This window comes from Melospiza melodia, chromosome 4 (assembly GCF_035770615.1).
Source record: "Melospiza melodia melodia isolate bMelMel2 chromosome 4, bMelMel2.pri, whole genome shotgun sequence".
Taxonomy (NCBI): domain Eukaryota; kingdom Metazoa; phylum Chordata; class Aves; order Passeriformes; family Passerellidae; genus Melospiza; species Melospiza melodia.
The window spans coordinates 58110021-58127594 of NC_086197.1; the positions used below are offsets into that span (position 1 = coordinate 58110021).

General features: G+C 37.0%; 1 protein-coding gene across 9 annotated transcripts in view; it reads left to right on the top strand.

The window, feature by feature from the left end:
- Positions 1–17574, top strand: part of ANKS1B (ankyrin repeat and sterile alpha motif domain containing 1B) — a 407265-nt gene that overhangs the window by 81745 nt on the left and 307946 nt on the right. The gene's annotated exons all lie outside the window — the stretch shown is intronic.

Consider the following 17574-nt stretch of genomic DNA (forward strand, 5'->3'; position numbering starts at 1 on the left):
CTGCCAAACTGCTCTGGGGGCAGGACCAGCAAGTGTAGTCAAGGAAGATGTGTGACAGTACAGTGATGATTGAAGAAACTTAAATGAATATTTATATAAGAACATGAAGATGCAGAGAGAAAGAAGTGAAGATGTATATAGATGTGGAGAGTCAGAAATAGATTGCTTGGGTATGTATTAAAGAGAGATTCTTGTGACTTTTTCTGACTTAAAGTTTTCTCCTCCATGGGAAGCTTCTGTAAGAATCTCAGTAGGTTAAGTAGGTTCTTATATTTTGTCTGCATTTATTCACCTCATATTTGCCTCTACTGCACATACCATGACCCTTTGAAAGTATGGGCAGCACAGGACACCCTATGGAGTCTGTCTGGAGCACAGACTCTTTCTGCCTGCTGGACTGAGTGTTGCCTTTCTCAGTTACCAGCTCCAACAGAGAGCTGGAGCCACACCTGGTGTGCTTCCACTAAGGAGCAGTTACTTCAGGTTCGTATCAGTTCATATTCAGGTTCATATCAGCAGATTTTTCCTAACTTTCATTGCTGGCTGTGCTGGCATCAGCTCTGAAGAGGTGTAGAAGTTAGCTCCCCATTGATAATGTGTTAGGTGGTGCCATTTCCTGAAACTTATGTCGATTCCAGAGACGATGACTGTTGAAGGCTTTTCAACTTCATGTAGTTCCGCAATCTGAAAAGTTTCCAAATCCTATGTCATGCCCCTTTGTGACCCTGAGGGAGATTCTGCAAAGGCACTGGCTGCTTGGAGACATCAGAATTTTTTGCATCATGCTATTGTTTAGAGAAATAGGGGGCCAAGACTGGCGAATTTGATTTGAATAGTAACCTGTGGATCATAAACTTAGGAAGCTGGAGCAAGGAGCATCAGGAGCCACCTCCTGAGGATAGCATAGGCTTGGGAAAGAGAAGACATCAGGAGGCAAAGTGTATTTCAAAGCATTTTTTTAAACAATTGGCTCTTTTCAGGAGGGCCAAAACTGCTGAGACTAAATGAGGTTATGGTTGATTTGGGACTGTAGAAAGGAGTGTCTGTCTATCCAGAATGCACAGGCTGGAATTGTCTCCTGAATTTTAGCTGCCAACCTCTAGTGTTTGAAACAGTGGGGCTCACAGTTTTTGTTTAGTGTAAGGGTAGTGTGAATGCCTGCTTTTTAATACAATAACTTAGTAAAGGCTTCATCTGGAAAAGTGGTGCTCAATTCTGACCATGGCATAGGGGTGAGTTTCCATTCGTTGTATAGTCTCCCAGATAAAGTACAGACATCAGGCTACGTTCCCTTCTAGTATTGTTTCTGCATTGTACAGCCACTGGAAAAATATCAGGGCAATCTGGAGAGCAGGACTTTGGATGCCTTGTTCATAGGAACATTCTCTTCCTTTTCTGGTCTTGGGCATCTTGCATGCTCAATGATAGAGCACTTGGAGAATTCTATACTTTCTTTGAAAGAAGTGGGTTGGAAGTCTTTTAGGTTAAGGACAGAATGGAATCCATTCCTCCATTTGCTGTGTTATTAGACAGGTAGTCATCCAACAACATAACAATTAGTTTTGGAATGTTTGTAATAAGGAACTACTTCTTTTCATCTAATTTTGCATTGAAAACAATACATGTTTGTATTGTATGTTTCTGTTGGCCAGGTGTGTGATTTGTGACAGGGTATTAAAACCCCAGAGATTTATGTGCTTACAGTATTTTCAAGTCAAATTGGAAGCAGAGTTTGCACAGGTCTGAGGTTCAGTGAAAAAAAACCAAAATGAAAAAAGAAACTCTTTGGTTTAGTCTTCCGAGTTCCAAATTACTAATAAGCTTTGACTCTTAAATTTCCTTGGGACATGGAGGAGCTGACTAGGAAAATTGGTGGTGAGGTGGAAGGCATGACATCTGGGAGAGGGAGAGTACAATAGAGCAGTAAGTAGAAGTAAGGACAGTAGCAGTACACCCATAGTGTAGACATGAATAGGAACAGGTCTGGAGATGAGTGAAAATGTCCCCAAAGGAGGCTTCCCTTCCAAAAGTTGAAAGGGGAACTGTGACAGAAGAACAGATTGCCTTAGCTGCCTGAATTGGAGGGAATGATTAATGAAGAGGGAGGAAAAGACTGAATGCTAACAGCAGAAAGTCAGATGAGAGTAAGTTAATGTTATATTTTAATTTGAAGAGTACTTTATTAAGGATAAACTAAAGGAAGTCAAGGCTGCACTGGAAATCTCATAATTTAAATGTTTTCTTTTGCCGCTCCAGCTGTGTTTGGTGTGCTGTTGTGCAGATATTAATGCCATGTTTCCTAGTCTGCCTTTACCAGTCATTAAAATATTTACATTACAGCATAGCATGCAACGAGCCCCTATTCATTGTCTCCACAAAATTAAAGGCCAGATTGAACACAGTTTTGCAATTCTACTTCAGGGAGAGCTCCAAAAGGTGTTCATACAGCTATGCATCATTTTAGTTGCAATTTCTAGTATTTCTTAATTACTTGTATGCTGGGTGATTGTCACTTCATAGATTTTTACTTTCAGTTCCTGTCTTTGTTTTTCCCATTTTGGCCATTGTGACTTGAATGTGCTTTTTAGTTGACCTATGTATGCAAAGACATGGAAAGCCCTGACTGGTGCTGCACAGGCAAGCTTGGGAAGCTTTATACTTGTGTTTTGCTCAGTGCTGACATATTACAGTTTTTCTATGTTCCCTAGATAAAAATCTTTCAAAAAAACTAGGATTTGATTGTTCCATGAGTCAGAAAAGCAACTGTGCTTCAAAACACATTTCAGAAAACATGAGGTGGAAAAAAAATATACGAAAGTCCTTGATTTATATCACAGTTCATTTGGAAAGGTGTTTCCTTTTCAAGCTGAATTAAGTGTGATTGCAGTTTCAGGTTTGTTTTTTTTTCAAGTATAATTACAAAAATATTTATTTTCCAATAGATGGCAGTCTGGTTCAGTAATTTTAAGAACAAAAGCAACCATCTTATATAAGAGTTTTCCAACATTTCTCGTTGCTGTGTTAAAATTGTGCATTTTAACACAGTTGATAGTCCAAAATGCTTCAAAATGAACACCTTAAATTCCTCTAGGAGAAAAATGTATGGAACATCATGACATACATTTAAGCTACAAAATAAAACATCAGGACTAAATTTAGAAGTGTATCATGGCAAAGAGGTTATACACCAAGTGTGCATTCAAACGATCTGTGTGAATTGAACAGCAAGCAAGACAATTTAAATAGGTATAATGTACAAAGCAGGGATCCTGAAAAGTTAAAAAGTTAAATGTGTCAGGAAAATGAACAGAAGATTGTCAAAGTGTGTATTGTGAGAATCCTGAGCACCCACAAGAAAATTGCTTTACATTCCTGTGTCTGTGGCATTCTAAGATCATTGCCAGTTTCCTGTCAGGTGTGAGATTCCTGTGTATGTATTCATGTCAGGACTAAGAATTCTAATTAAACCCAGAAATGCACCAGCTGTATTGCAATGTATTTGCACATTGTGTTCTTTAAAAAAATAATATCGGAAAATAAAAATATGGGTTTTTTCTACATGCAAGAAATTCCTATGGATTTCAAAGAATATTTGACTTTTTACTTGCTTTGGACAACCTGTGACTGCAAAACAAAAAGTAGAGATTAAGAACTTCTCCACTTGCCTGTGTGTGTAAATATGTATTTCCTAGATGTACGTGTTGGATACAGTAAATCTCAGACTTTTTCTTTAGTAAACTTGATGTTTTATTTGAAAAATGTTTTCCTAAAATTCTCTCTTAAAAAAGCTTCATCTTACTCTGTATTCAAAAGCTTATTTCCATCTTTATTTTGAAAAGTGTGGTTTTCTTTTCATGTAGAAACCATAAGTATTCCGTATTTTTTGAGAACTCCTGAGATTGTTTTGAACTAGTACTAATTTTAAAATGTGCCACTTCAATAGAACTGAGGCTCCACATTGAAGTATATTCTTCAGAACAGTCTCTTTAATCTTTTGTAGTAGGTGGTTGCAATGTTTGCTTTTGCATTTATGCTGTTGTGTTCAGAAGCATGACAAAAAAAATGTGTTACTGATTTTCAAGTGCAAATGCAATGTCTTACTGTCTTTGGATTTGTGACATGAGTTTAGATTAAAGAAAAAGTTCTTGAGAGTTTTCTGTGTTCTTAAAAGCAGAGTGTATGTTAAAAGATTTTGCTTAATTACATGGTATAAATACTGAGAAACTTAAGATGCCCCCAATTTATTTTTTTTAAACTGAAGATAGTAAAACCGTGTAGTAACTGCACTACAGAGGGATTTCACAGAAGTGGCAGCAGCATATCTGTTTAAATTTAATGTGGTTATATAATAGATAATAAAGGCTGGCAGCAGTAATTTAAATTTAAACATGAGGAAAGGTTCTGTGTAGTCTCAGGGAAAAGATTTGGATTTCATCACAGGCATATAAATGTCAGTTTCTGTCATCCAGAATGGGAAGTTGATACTTGTGCATGTTGAGAGAGTGGAAAAAAATATATGTAAAAATATAATAAGATTGTTGAAAAGAGTGACGGTACATAGTCAAAGACACAATTTTTACTCTTACGTCAGAATAGCAAGAATATGAGGCTATATAACAGCAATAAAACTATAATCGTGTCTGGCTTATATCTAAGGAGAGATTCAAAATCATAGAATTATGTGGTTTTGAGAGAAGTTGAGTAAGAGATTATATTAGAGTGGGTAAAATTTATGCATGGTTTTTCAGAAGTCAGTTATTCTGATTAATTTTTTTCTCTAAAGAGCAATTATTTTTTTAGAAAAAGTACAGGATTTTTTTATTGTTTCACAAAGTAATTGCTAGAGCTTGTTGAATATTGTAGTAAACTGTTTAGTAGTGTTATTCAAGAATACTGTTTTGGTTTTTACTTTTAATCTAACATGGCTGGATTGAAATATAATAGCTAAGAGTGACCAAACATGCTCGAGTAAAATAATTGCTGCCTTGAGCCTTTAAAAACACCACACACTTGCATGCATTATTGAGAGAGGAATACAGAATTTCAGAGAAAAATGGTGATGAGCAAGCCAGAAGTATGTGCAATGGCTTACTAATGAGGATACAGTAAAAACATCTTCCAGAACAATTTTGGTTGCTTATTCATTAGGGAATAGTAAGATAATCAGGCCTGATTGTATGGGCCTTCAAGGACAGAAACAGATAAATTTAAATAATTTAATATAGTAACACTTGGTGAATTTGATAATAAAGCTTCAATGCATTTTGCAGGTATTTATGATGTATTGAGAGACAGTGTTTGGAAGATTGTTGCTTTACTGAATTCCTTTTTTATGATAGTGTTAGATAATTTTAGTATTGCCGAATTATGATGCTGCAAGAATTTTGTGTTAAGTTGCTCTTTTACCCAGTTCAGTAATGAATCCTATTTTGCAAGCATATACTGACTCTTATTTCTATGAGAAGTGAAAGTATGATGACCATCTCTCCTAGGATATGTAAACATAACTTTTTGAGATTTCCTTGTTGAAGAGGTCTACCCACACTCTGAAGATAAGATTATATAACTTTAAAAATTTATTTTAAAAGCTACCACCTCACTAAAAACCATCTGCTACTCCCAATTTCTAGTGCACACAGTAGTATTTCCCACTGAGAACTGTTGCTGCTGTTCCTTTTTTTCATTAGATATTTATAATGGGACATCCAGTACCAAATATCTACTTGGTCAGTGTGGAATTATATACTTTCCATAAATTGCTTTAAAAAGGATTTCTAAATTCTGTTTAAACATGAGCTAGTGATTACAAAGAAGCAGAAGGAAACCCACTGGATACAAATTTTTTCCCCCTCTTTTAGGCTACCTACCTAGTGAAGGGGAGTTCAGACTTTCTAAAAGTATCCTTTCCTAACGTGTGTTCTGTAGCAATTAAAAAAGATGATGTTCTGTATCTGTAGGTTAGGCTATGCTTCAGCACAGTGTTGTGAAAATTTATGTTGGAGGGGTCCTAATAGGAGCTATGTGGAGCTCTGCCCAGAATAATTTGCCTGGTATCATGCTTCACAGCTGACTAAATTAGCCTGCAGCTCCCTGCTGCTGTGATTTCGGGTAGAAAGATTGCTAGCCAATCCTCCCGTGAGGTGCACAGACTTACCCTGTGAGAAAGCCATTGCTTGTTTAGGAATATAAAATCTCAAAACATGACAACACTTAGTATGATTTAAACTACATGCAGTTAAGTATAACTAAGGGAATGTGCTGGCCAAACCACCAATTCATTTAATCTGCATTGAAAAGTACCTGCTCTTTTTTCCACTAGAATGATTTTCTACAATATTTAAGCAGTCTGTGCAATTATGTGTGTGTGGCAAATTCCTTGACTATCAGGTACTAGCAGGAAAATAGCTTACAGACAAATGCATCTCTCTGAATGCTGTTATGTGTTTAGCTTGCAGTGGTGAAGCCTAAAGGTATCTAATCCTTTTGCTCCAGTCTGTCACATTGTTTACCACCGTGTAAAACCCTGCATTGCTTTTTTGCAGAATCTGTGCTCTAGACACAGGCGTTTTCTCTTATTGGCTGAGTTTATGCTTCCATTTATTCTTATATGGTAAAATCTGATAGAGTAGAAAAGAGCAAATGCTTTGTGCACACCCTTCGTAATTTGTAATATTTCCGGCTTGTTCTTTCTTAAAGCTTTCCTTTTCCTGACTAAGTAATCTTACAATTTTCTTATTTTGTATATAAGTCTTTCCATGCTGCCAAGCACTTTCACTTGCCCTGCTGTGGACCCTTTCATCTTAGCTGAATCTTTTACATAAGGACCTTGGATATGGGTTTAGAATTTTTTCCATATAAAGTAATTATAATACAAGCTTTTCAGATCAAGGAGCTTGTTTGTCTTTGTGGTTACAAAGCTGTGTGTAAATTTGGGGTGCTGTGGCAATGATTAGCAAAATTTTGTCTACTCAAGAATTCTGTTTGATAGCTAGGTTTTATTAACTTGGCTACAGTAGATTTTTTTTTTACAAGAACAATTTCAGTTCAATACTGAGCACATATGTAGAGTCATCTCTGTTTCATTATACTTAGATGAACACCAAGGATATCTACTAATCTCAGTAGGATTAGCCAACATCTGAGGGCTCTGTCAGAACTGATCCTGAAATCATCTCCCCAATATGAAATATATTTGCTTGCATTAAATATCTTTTTTTTAAATATTACTCAGTGCTTTAGAGAGCCTTCTTTCTCGTCTGTGTTTCATGATTTTTTTTAACATGCTCGAGCTGCCTGTGCCATTGTGCCACTGTTGCCAGTTCTGCACAGCAGAACCCCTTCTCTTTCATTTCTTGTGCTACCCTCAGGGTTTGTCATCCTGGGAGTATTCAGTAGTGTACAACATGATGCCCATACTTAAGCTGCAGTCTCCAGATTCATTTGGGACCTTCCAAGAGAGTTTGGAAGGAGAACAGAATGAGAAGATAATACGATGACATTTCCACCCAGGCAGGTGACTTTTTTAATGTTAGCATCAACTCTTTGTGATATTATTATAAAACCAAATTGTCAGGAACACTAAGTTATTGGTAACCGGAGTTGCTTCCCTCAAGAACTGACATTCCTTAGAAGTTTGTCAAAAAAAATCTGTCATGGACTCCTGCTCTCCATTTCCCTTGGGTTTCTCCTGTCCTCAAACTGTTCTCCAGTGTTCCAGTCAGAATCACAATTTCAGATTCTCCTTCACAAGAGAACAAAAAGTTCTTTTCATCTTCCTTGGTCTTCTCAAAATACAGGTTCTGCCTATGTGATTTAGAGCATCACAAGTAGGAACACTGATACTCCAAAGGCGTATTGGTTTATCACATTTGAGCAATAGAGTATGGAGCGATGTATGAGGTCTAGAAGGAATTTGAAAGACTTTGCTGACATTTAGGTAAAATCAGATTTTAATTTCTGAAACATATTTTTTGCTTTCTGGAAAAACTGCTTTTGGTAGACTATAAGAAGAATGAGCTTAGATGTGTAGATTGGTTTTTCACAGTCATATGTATATATTTACCTGAGGGAAAAGATAACTGAGTTAATAAGGAAAGAAGAACCTATCCTGCAATCTAAACAAAAAACACATTGTTCCAGAGCATTTTAGCTTTTGATGTTTCTGCATTTTAAGAGATAGAAATTTCTGGAACTCTTATCAGCAGGTACCAATGCAGGTTTGATTGTTCTTTAAAATGCATAAGGGTCTCAGAATAAATGAGTGTTATACCTACACATCAAGTTACAAAGAGTAGAGGGGGAAAAAAGAAATATATATTTTGTATATAACTCAAGTCAACACTGATTTAATGTCTATTCCATTAGTGTAGGAATTAAGTCATTAAGCTTGGAACTTGCAGTGAAGCCTGATGATCACCATCTGACAGGAAATGCATGAGAAAAGTAAGAACTGTATGGATATGTCTCAGTTGTTTTCTGTGGTGAGTGGAACAGCATCATTTTATCCCAATGGTGTAACCAGGAGATGGAGCCTGCTAATCCATCAGAGCCATGTGAACTTCTACAGGATCCTAAGGGGTGGGGATTAAATGTATGGTTTCAGTATATTTGATTCAGTGATTCTTTTGAAGTTGGCTAAGTAGGTACTTTCTTAGAAGCCGCAGTCTTGCTTTCTTTTCTTTGCCTCTTTGTAAGAGGTATACAAATAATGCTAATGATAAATAATGTGCATATTTCACAGGGCAAAATGACCACCCATGACAAGCTAATACAAAAGAATGCTCTCTTTAAAAATTGTTTAGTAGCTGAAATTACAGCATTGGGCAGTTTGTTTGGACTACTTGTTTAATTTCATTTTTATTCTATCTTAGGGCTACAAGCAGATTTTTTTATAATAGGCGTATAAAATAAATTCATTATTTTTTTCCTTAAGTTTTGAAAGTTGACCATTCATAAGATAGTTTCATTGTATTCTGTTGACAGATTTTTCCAGCCCCTGTTAATAAGCTCAGCAAGTAGAAAATGAATAGAAAAATATGCTGGACCAGCTTCCTATACCTCTATAGAATATAATATCTTGAGGAATTCAGTTAAGGGCCAGTGCCTGATATTTAGTATGCATTAGAAAAGTTTGCCTGTACATCAAGAGTGTGCTAGAAAAGCACCCCTTAGCTTTTCTGTGACTTTATTATAACTGGAATCCTTGCCTGACTTCAGTGGTATAGGTTTTTAAACTGAAATTAGAATCAAAAACCAGATTTACTTGATGTGTTGTGTCACATGATTCACGTGTTGGTCTTTACAGCAGTTTCTTTATTTTTCCAGAGAAATGTGAAGGTTGAATGACTTACACAATTTTTGAATATCTATTTTCATTCCTCTTGTCTTGGCCTCTATCCTTCCTAAACTTACCATAAGTTTCAGTTTAGTGTCATGAGGGAAAATCTCAGGAGAGGTTCTACCATTTTATTCACTTCAGTAATTATTTGAGATTAAGAAATTTGCAGTAATACTACCACTATTATTTTTGTTGATATTACTACTACCACTATTATTTTTGTTGATATTGGTGCTCTGCCTAATATTTCTGAAACATGCAAAGAAGCAGCCTCAATACTGCCTTAGACAAAAATAATATTAAAATATAATTACTTTTTTATTGCAATGCTGGTCTTTCTTTCCATTGTTAATAATTTCTTACTTACGGGTATTGGAATATTTATTGCCTTGCTTTTTTCTCTGTCAGTGGTGTTTCCTTTAAGAAATCTAAATAATTCTAACAGTTCACAATTGCTTATTTAGTTATTGATACCTCCTGAGAAACATAGTGCTTCACAGGAGTTATAGATGAAAGCCTGTTACCGACTTGTGTACCTTTATTTTATAGGAGCTTTAAGACATTATATTATGAATGGCTGGAGAAAGAATTTAAATATTTAAGTCTTCAGCTACTTAGGAATGTGTCTGGAAGAGAACATAAAGGTGTGCTTGTACTGCAGTGGATCTGAATGTGTGGTGTTGAATTTACCACAGGCAAAAGGAAACAGTACCAATGAGCTAGCACAGAAAAAGCACACCCTGTCCTACATCTTCTGTCAGTAGTGGTTATTGAGATTACTGCAGTGATATCACTGGTTTAACTATATAACACAGGAAGAAGCAGCAACTTGAAGTATGTCAACTTCACACTGGGAGATTTTCCTATTGGCCATAGCAAAGCCTTTGCCTTCCTATTGAAGATGATTTTGAATGCTGCTTCCACGTGCTGTGTAAATCAGGCTGCATTGAGAGCTGCTGTCTAGTTGATAGTATGCTGCATCTCTGATGGGATGCGTGTGATCGTTTTCAGCACCTCTAGAGGAGTCTGAGCCATTGCTTGTGCTTCTGAGAACAGCCAAAGAATAATCTACCTTTTGATCTTTTCTAGTTAGGCCTTCAACTTCTATGCCTTCTAAGACATTTCAGCTGTCTACTGTGTTGTGTTTACATTATGTTTAGCACTTGGCTGCCAATATGGCAAACCACAAGTAATTTGTTACTGCTAGATCTGTAAATCACATAGCAAAAATGCTTTTCAAAGCTCTTTTGATTGTCCACTCTTAACCAGCATTCACCTTCAGATGACTAATGCAGTACTGCATTTAGTTTTTAGATTGCCTTTGACTATTCAGGTAGGATTTTCTTTTATGTTCTTTATTAAGGCAACAGCAGTTTAATGGAATAATAACTGCGTTTTCATTGACACATTCCTATTGAGAATATGTGTGCTAAATAAAAAAATGTGCACTGGAGGAGTAATAAAGTGGTGACTTCTGCCTACTCTCTTGCCACCTGATTTTCCCCCTACTTTAATTTCTCTTCCTTCTGCTCTATTTCATGAGAAATAATGTGTTTTCTATAAGTTTCATCATACTGCCACCCACTTACCCACCCTCTCTTTCACAATTATAAAAAAGGAAAAATGCAAGGTTTACAACTGATTTTCATGGCAATTACATAGCGCTGAGATTTTCAAATGTTATATGATAACATTCAGATGGTCTAGGGCTGTTAAATACAGAGATGCCTCTGTAACTATTCTTCAAGCAGTGTTTTCTCTGAGATATTTAAAGCCAAAAGTGATTTACATTACTTTGAATTACGATTTTTTTCCTTTATGCAAGGGCAAATATTCTGTAGCCTTTAATTCTTTTTAATATTTTTTAAATTATTAACACTTCATTTTTCTTTTATGTGGGCTCCTATGCCCTTAGTTATCAGTTTGTTCTTTTTCATCTGGTGGATGAGGTTTTCAGTGAGTCACATTTTGGAGTGAGTCATGTGCATATTGATTCGGGGAGACGCAAAAGTCTGTCATTAACATGAGAAATTCCATTAACTTAATTGCAACTGTTCTTGTGGTTAAATTTCAAGACTCAAGAAAAAAGGTACCAAATTCCTTCCCTTTTTGCGCAGCCCATATTTGTGTATAGCCTTCCTTACAAACCAACACAGGTCAACTATGCCTGTGGGATGGAAAGGCATTCCTAGAGATGCATTCTGTAGCAGTGTCCTTGCAATCTTTATGACTTCCTGGGTGAATTCTATTTTAGGGCTTTATGCTTCATATGCTAAGTTCTTTTTCATGGTAAAGTACTTGAAATGCTTTGACATTAAACATTTAAAATTAAGTGTGCAAATAGACTGATTTATTAGTATTAGGTATGTGCTCAAAGTTAGACAAGTATTTCAAAGACAGGTTCACTTTATTTTAGCTAATGTTAAGAAAGAGAAATTAATTTGGCAGTTCAATCCTGTCCCAAACACATATATTAGAGTGCAGTAGGTTATGGAAGTGCCTATGTTTTGATACATTATAGAGAAGTAGCTTAATCCAGAGATTAAACATATAACTTTTATTAAATCACAGAATTCACTGAGTTGGAAGGAGCCCACAAGGATCATCCAGTCCAGTTCTCTGGGCCTGCAGAGAGCCATCCCCAAGACTCACACTCTGTGCCTGAGACTGTTCTCCAAATGCGTCTTGAGCTCTGTCAGGGTGATGCTGTGACCGCAGTCCTGGGGAGCCTGTTCAGTGTCCAAACACCCTCTGGGTGCAAAACCTTTTCCTGATATCCAACCTAAACCTTCTCTGACACAACTTCAGGCCATTTTTTTGGGTCCTGGAACTGATGACTTGAGAAAACAGATCACCTATTAGGTTTTTAAATCCTAAAACTTTTGTTTTATGAATGGTTTCATCCTTCTATGAGAGTAGTGCAAAGATTAAGAATCATCTTAATATTTGTTATTTATGCTACATGCAAGGATGAATTAAAATTTTGAATGTATTGTTCTACTTTCAATACATGTCCAGATGTACTCATTTTATAATCTCATTTTTACTTAAAATTTTGACCTTATTCAGTGTGTATTATACTTCCCATTTGGTTCCAGGATGTATTTCCTGTATAGTGTCAGATCCTGCTGTGGTGACAGTGTGATTTATTTTGGGGTGCTCGTCATAAGTGTCAATGGCACTTGCCCACTGAGGGGCAGCAGCTACACAACCACATAGTTGAGTATATGTGTAAATGTATGTGAATTAATCATATTTGCCTAGTTAAAGCATCTTGTGTTTGCTATGTGCAGTCGTTTCACTTGACTCTACTGACTTCAAGTGACAGGAATTTCTCCTCAGAATCAGATATCACAGTGATCTTGAGTTCCAAGGGCATAACTGCTTCAGATGTAGTGTTTCTTTGGGACCCCCAGTCAGAAAATATCACATGAAACTGGGCTGATGGCAGTGGTGTAGAAACCAAGATTCCACATCTGGGACTGCTGGAGCTGGGATTTGCAGCATACTTAGGCTCATACACCACTGAGAATAGATACAGAGTCTCCCAAGATGATTCCTGATGTAGCCCAGAATTTGTGTGAACTCACCTTTGGTTTCAGCATAGCCAGCAGATCAGGAGCAAAAACTCAGCGACCCTCTTGGAGATGTTGAGGTGACATGTCTAGCATCCCACAGGGATTAAGGCAGAAGTAGGTGCGGAGTACTCTTCTCCATTATTCTGCTGCTGTAAGTACAAGACTGTCTTTGTCTTCCTGATTATTTGCAGAATACAGGAGGTGCAGTCAAACTCTACCCACACTCAGAGGGAATGAAAGAGATGCAGACTCGGAACATGTTTGTGAAAGAATGGCAGCAGATGTGCAGTGGAAGGTGAAAGACAAAATAATGAGGATGGGAAACAGAAAATCATTAGTAGGGAGAAGGCCTTGGGGGATGTGGGAAAAGTGTGCCCAGGTTCCCAAAACCTTTCACTGTCAGTGAGACATAGTATGTATGTCATAATTGAGGCTCCTCCTTTTCAGGATCCTTACTCAGTCTCAGAAGGGCATATTTGCTTAATGCAGGGATGCTGCTGTAGAAAAATAGTAACTGATTGTATTATTTGCCATGCCCTAATGCTCTTTTTACTTCTGCATTGGGCATTTACTTCTGCAACCTTGGGCATTTTCCCCTGAGAGCAGCTTGGGCAGCAGCAGGGGGAGCACTGAGAGCACAGAACAGTGTCCCAGCTCTTCTGTCCCTGGCTTGACTGCCGCAGCTGCTGGGGACAGCTGTGGCAGAGATAGACCTGCTCATCCAAATTTATAGAAGAAATTCAGGAACAGTTTCCTGTTCTATAAGTTATTAGTAATAATAATGTCAAAATAGAATACTAGGTAAAAGACTTGTAATTTTTTGCTTTTATTTCACAGTGTAAGGTACATGTCCTTTGAGCCAAGGAGAGTTAGAAGCACATCTCTGTTAGGATGATAGAAAAATACATGTTTGACAAATTATTTCTACAGAAGAAACTTCCTGCTGACCTCATTGTTTCAAACTGAGTGACAGCACTTGGCTTATCAAATGTCTGGTTGCTTTCTGCCTCCCGTAAGCAGAACAATATTGCCTTCTGGATTTCATCTTTACCGCTCCATGTAAAAATATTGTTTCCTGACAAAGATAAATGATAAGGGAATGTTCGTGTCTCCAGAGCTATGATGCAATAGCAAACAGTAAATGTCCTGTTATTTTGCACCTTTCATAGTTTGCTGATGATGTTTGGCTCTAGCAGATACTGTTTGAAAGGGTATATGAAATACTTCTGCAATTGGATGATATTGTGAAAAAAGCCACATACAAGAAGTAAAGGTTTTGATGTTTGGTTTTAGGTTTCACTGGACTAGTCCAGGAAAGTCTCCTATGTATTCTGAAACAAGGGAATTGAGTAGCAGTGTCTGCTTAGAAATGTCAAGGCAGAAAGCAGACTAGTCTTCAGTAAAAGTTGAGAAAAATGGAGGGACTGAAAGGAAATAAGACATCTTTTATAATTTACTGTATTCCTTAAATAAACTTATCTAGGTAATAAGGTCATATGTTAGATAGGAGACAGTTAACATTTGATAAAAAGAAGGCCATACATAAAGTTATTTTTGTATGTTTTATACATGATGTACAACTGCTGAGCTGTGAACTTGGTGACTGTAAATAATAGTTAAGATTAAAGCTGCTCTCACCTTCTTTTGTTGTTGACTTTTAAGAGTAGAACAGACTTGCTCTGCTTTTTCTTTCTGTATTCATCGTTCTCTCTGTTGATAAATATTGCCTTGCTCTCTTAGATTAGGGTAGAGCTTCCAAGTTATTGTGATAGACAATATGATGTACATACGTGTTTTGAGAATGAATAGGCTCTTTATAAAGTGTCCTTCAGTCTAAAGTGTCCTAGTACCCAAATCTTTGCCGTTTATATAGATGAAGGCATGAAAAGGAAGTCTTCCATACCTAAATTTTGGAAGACATGATTTAGATACTCATTAAGTATGAAAATGGGAGATGATGTGATAGGCTTAGTAGTGTCTGAAGAAAATTTGTCACTAGTTGTAGTGGTAGAATGTCCTTATGCTAGGTCTTACTACTCTCTCACTGCTGTATGATTATTATTCTCTCTTTACTCAGAGAAATTACTTTCTTAGCCTTTTACTACTGCAAGCAATGTCTAATACTTGATTCAGTGTTCCAGTAAAAAACAGAACTTTTAATAAAGCTTTAATTCCCTATTAATATCTTTGCAATTTCTCTACCAAATTTTCCTTTTGCATATCTTATCTAATATCATGTAACATCGTGTAAGGTATTCTGTCTGTTCTGTTGAGGATATATTTGCTTATGCTTGTCTCTTCTAACTTAGGCAGAAGTTCCCTTACTGAAGATTAGTACTGCAGTTTATATTGGCTTTGCCATTTCATAATGTCTAATTCAATTAATTGAGTAGCTGTGATTTAGATGGCATTTTTAACTACATTGTTTGGGTTGTTTTAACTCCAAACAGGCATAAATAAGAGGTTCTAAATGGTGGCTGTTTTTCTTTAGTTGACAGAAATATCTTCTACTCTGTTTATTTATTTTCTGAGAAGTGGGCATAAATAACTTTAGTTTTACTAAAACTCTCCCTACAGGGCTATATCAAGGCTTTCCAGTAGCACACACAGAATTAGATTTTCATGTTCAAAGGACCTCTAAGGAGGCTAAATTAAATTATACAACAGAACAGAAAAATTAGGGAGTTCTGGGAAAGGAATGAAGGCTGTGAGACAGTAACAGGAAACTGTGTGGTCTGGGTTTGGAGTTTTATGGGTTTGTGTGACAGTCTGAGCTCTGTGAACGGATTGTAGATTTTTCTGTATCTCGTTTGCCTCCTCCAGATGCATCCCTCTTCCCAGAGTCTGCAACCCCAGTCTATCAAATTTGGGGCACTTGTGACCCTTTTCTCTCATGCAGTTATTAACTCCTTCCTTCCTCTTTGCAAATGCAGGTTTCTTTCCCTGCAGTAATTCCCACATATCTCTCTCCCACTGCCTGGGAGGAACTGGGCATCTGTCAAGCAGGGATGGGTGAGAAGGGTGATGGCAATAACTGTTTCTTCACCCTCCAAATTGACTTTTCCGAATGGTGCCTTTTTAGTGCCTTATTGGTGGCAGAAATCTGTACAAGTGTAAAAAGAGCTCAGCCTGATCTACAATAGTCTGTATCATGTTCATAGCTGTGTTGTCTAGTTGCATGACAGTACCAGTTTGTTCCAGTAGTATGTCCAATGAACTCTGGCATTGACTGATCCTTTTTTAATGATCAGGAGATCTGACTAGATACTTTGCACTTCCTCTCATTCACATTGACATTAAATTCCTCTGATTCGCACTCTATCTTAGCCTATTTATATAAAATACATCTAAGGGAAATGTACAACTCTCATTCTGCTTGTCTATTTTGTTTTTACTGTTCAATAATTGTTTGGCATGGAGTTTTTTCACTCTGTTCCTGTAATGGCTAAATACTCATATGTTCCCCCTTCAGTGACTCTATTGTAATTCATCTTCCTTTAGTTGTGTTAAAAATTTCTCACTTGTGTGTGTGTTTTTTACCTTTACAGGGTGCACTGACATTTTTATATGACTTTTGTATTTATTCACTTCCATTGGCTTGTAAGGTTACAGCTGATGTGTGTCACCTGCTTTCCTGTGCTGAGCACTGCTGCAGTTCTTTGCTTTTTACTCCAGGGGGCAAGAAATGCTTTATTCTCTGGTACAGCAATTCTGAGATTTAAAACGCAAGTGTAGGGCAGCCACCATGGAAGATGGTGTCATAAATAGAGGGGAAAGACCTCTAGTCTGCTTCCTTTGTCTATGCAAATACCTAGCAATAATAGTCTTTCACGACCTACACTCTGCAGAATTAACCCGATGCTTTTAATAATCAGTGTGAGAATATTGGTTGCTATGGCAACACATTCTGTGGTACTACTAGAGTGTCAAAATAACCTAATGAAATACCATGCTAAGAATGCTTTAGAAATTGACTTCTAAAATAAAAAGTAAATAAATCCACCTAACTTTACAAGATAAGGATAGATTAATGAAGCCTGCAATAAGGGAACAACCATTTTCTAACCGAGGGGAATCAGCATAATGGAGTGGGGTATATTGTGTTTCTCATCTTTGATGCATCAGTTGAGATAGAACTTATAAACATTTTCCCTGCTTAAATAAGTGGTATACCAACAACTTTTGTGTTAAGAAGTTAGCTCAAGAATTGAGTGATCTTCAGGTGTTACACAATTTGAGTTAGTGCCTGTCTGTGCGATGCCTTTGCTTCTACAGTTTCCATCAGCTTGTGTTCATCTTTTGAGCTGCTGCTGTTTCTCTACTTCTTTTCTTTCCTACTTTTCTTTCACTTCTCTATTCCCTTCCTTGCAGCAGACTCCATGCATTTCTTTATTCTATTGGCTAAAATAATCTGCACTTAGGTGTTGGGGTTTTTAAGATGATTTTTACATGAACCCCATAGCAGGGCTTTAGAGTTAATGTTACCATCAGATCGATAGCTGTGGTCAGCCATTGTCTCAAACAGTGCTATTTTGATCCAGCCACTTCTGAAATAAGTGGTCCTAAACACAGCATTTAGTATCTGAGTATCAGGCAGGCTGCTCAAGCAAATTTGAAGCAGGCTAGAACAGCTATTTCATATACCAATTTAGAATTAGT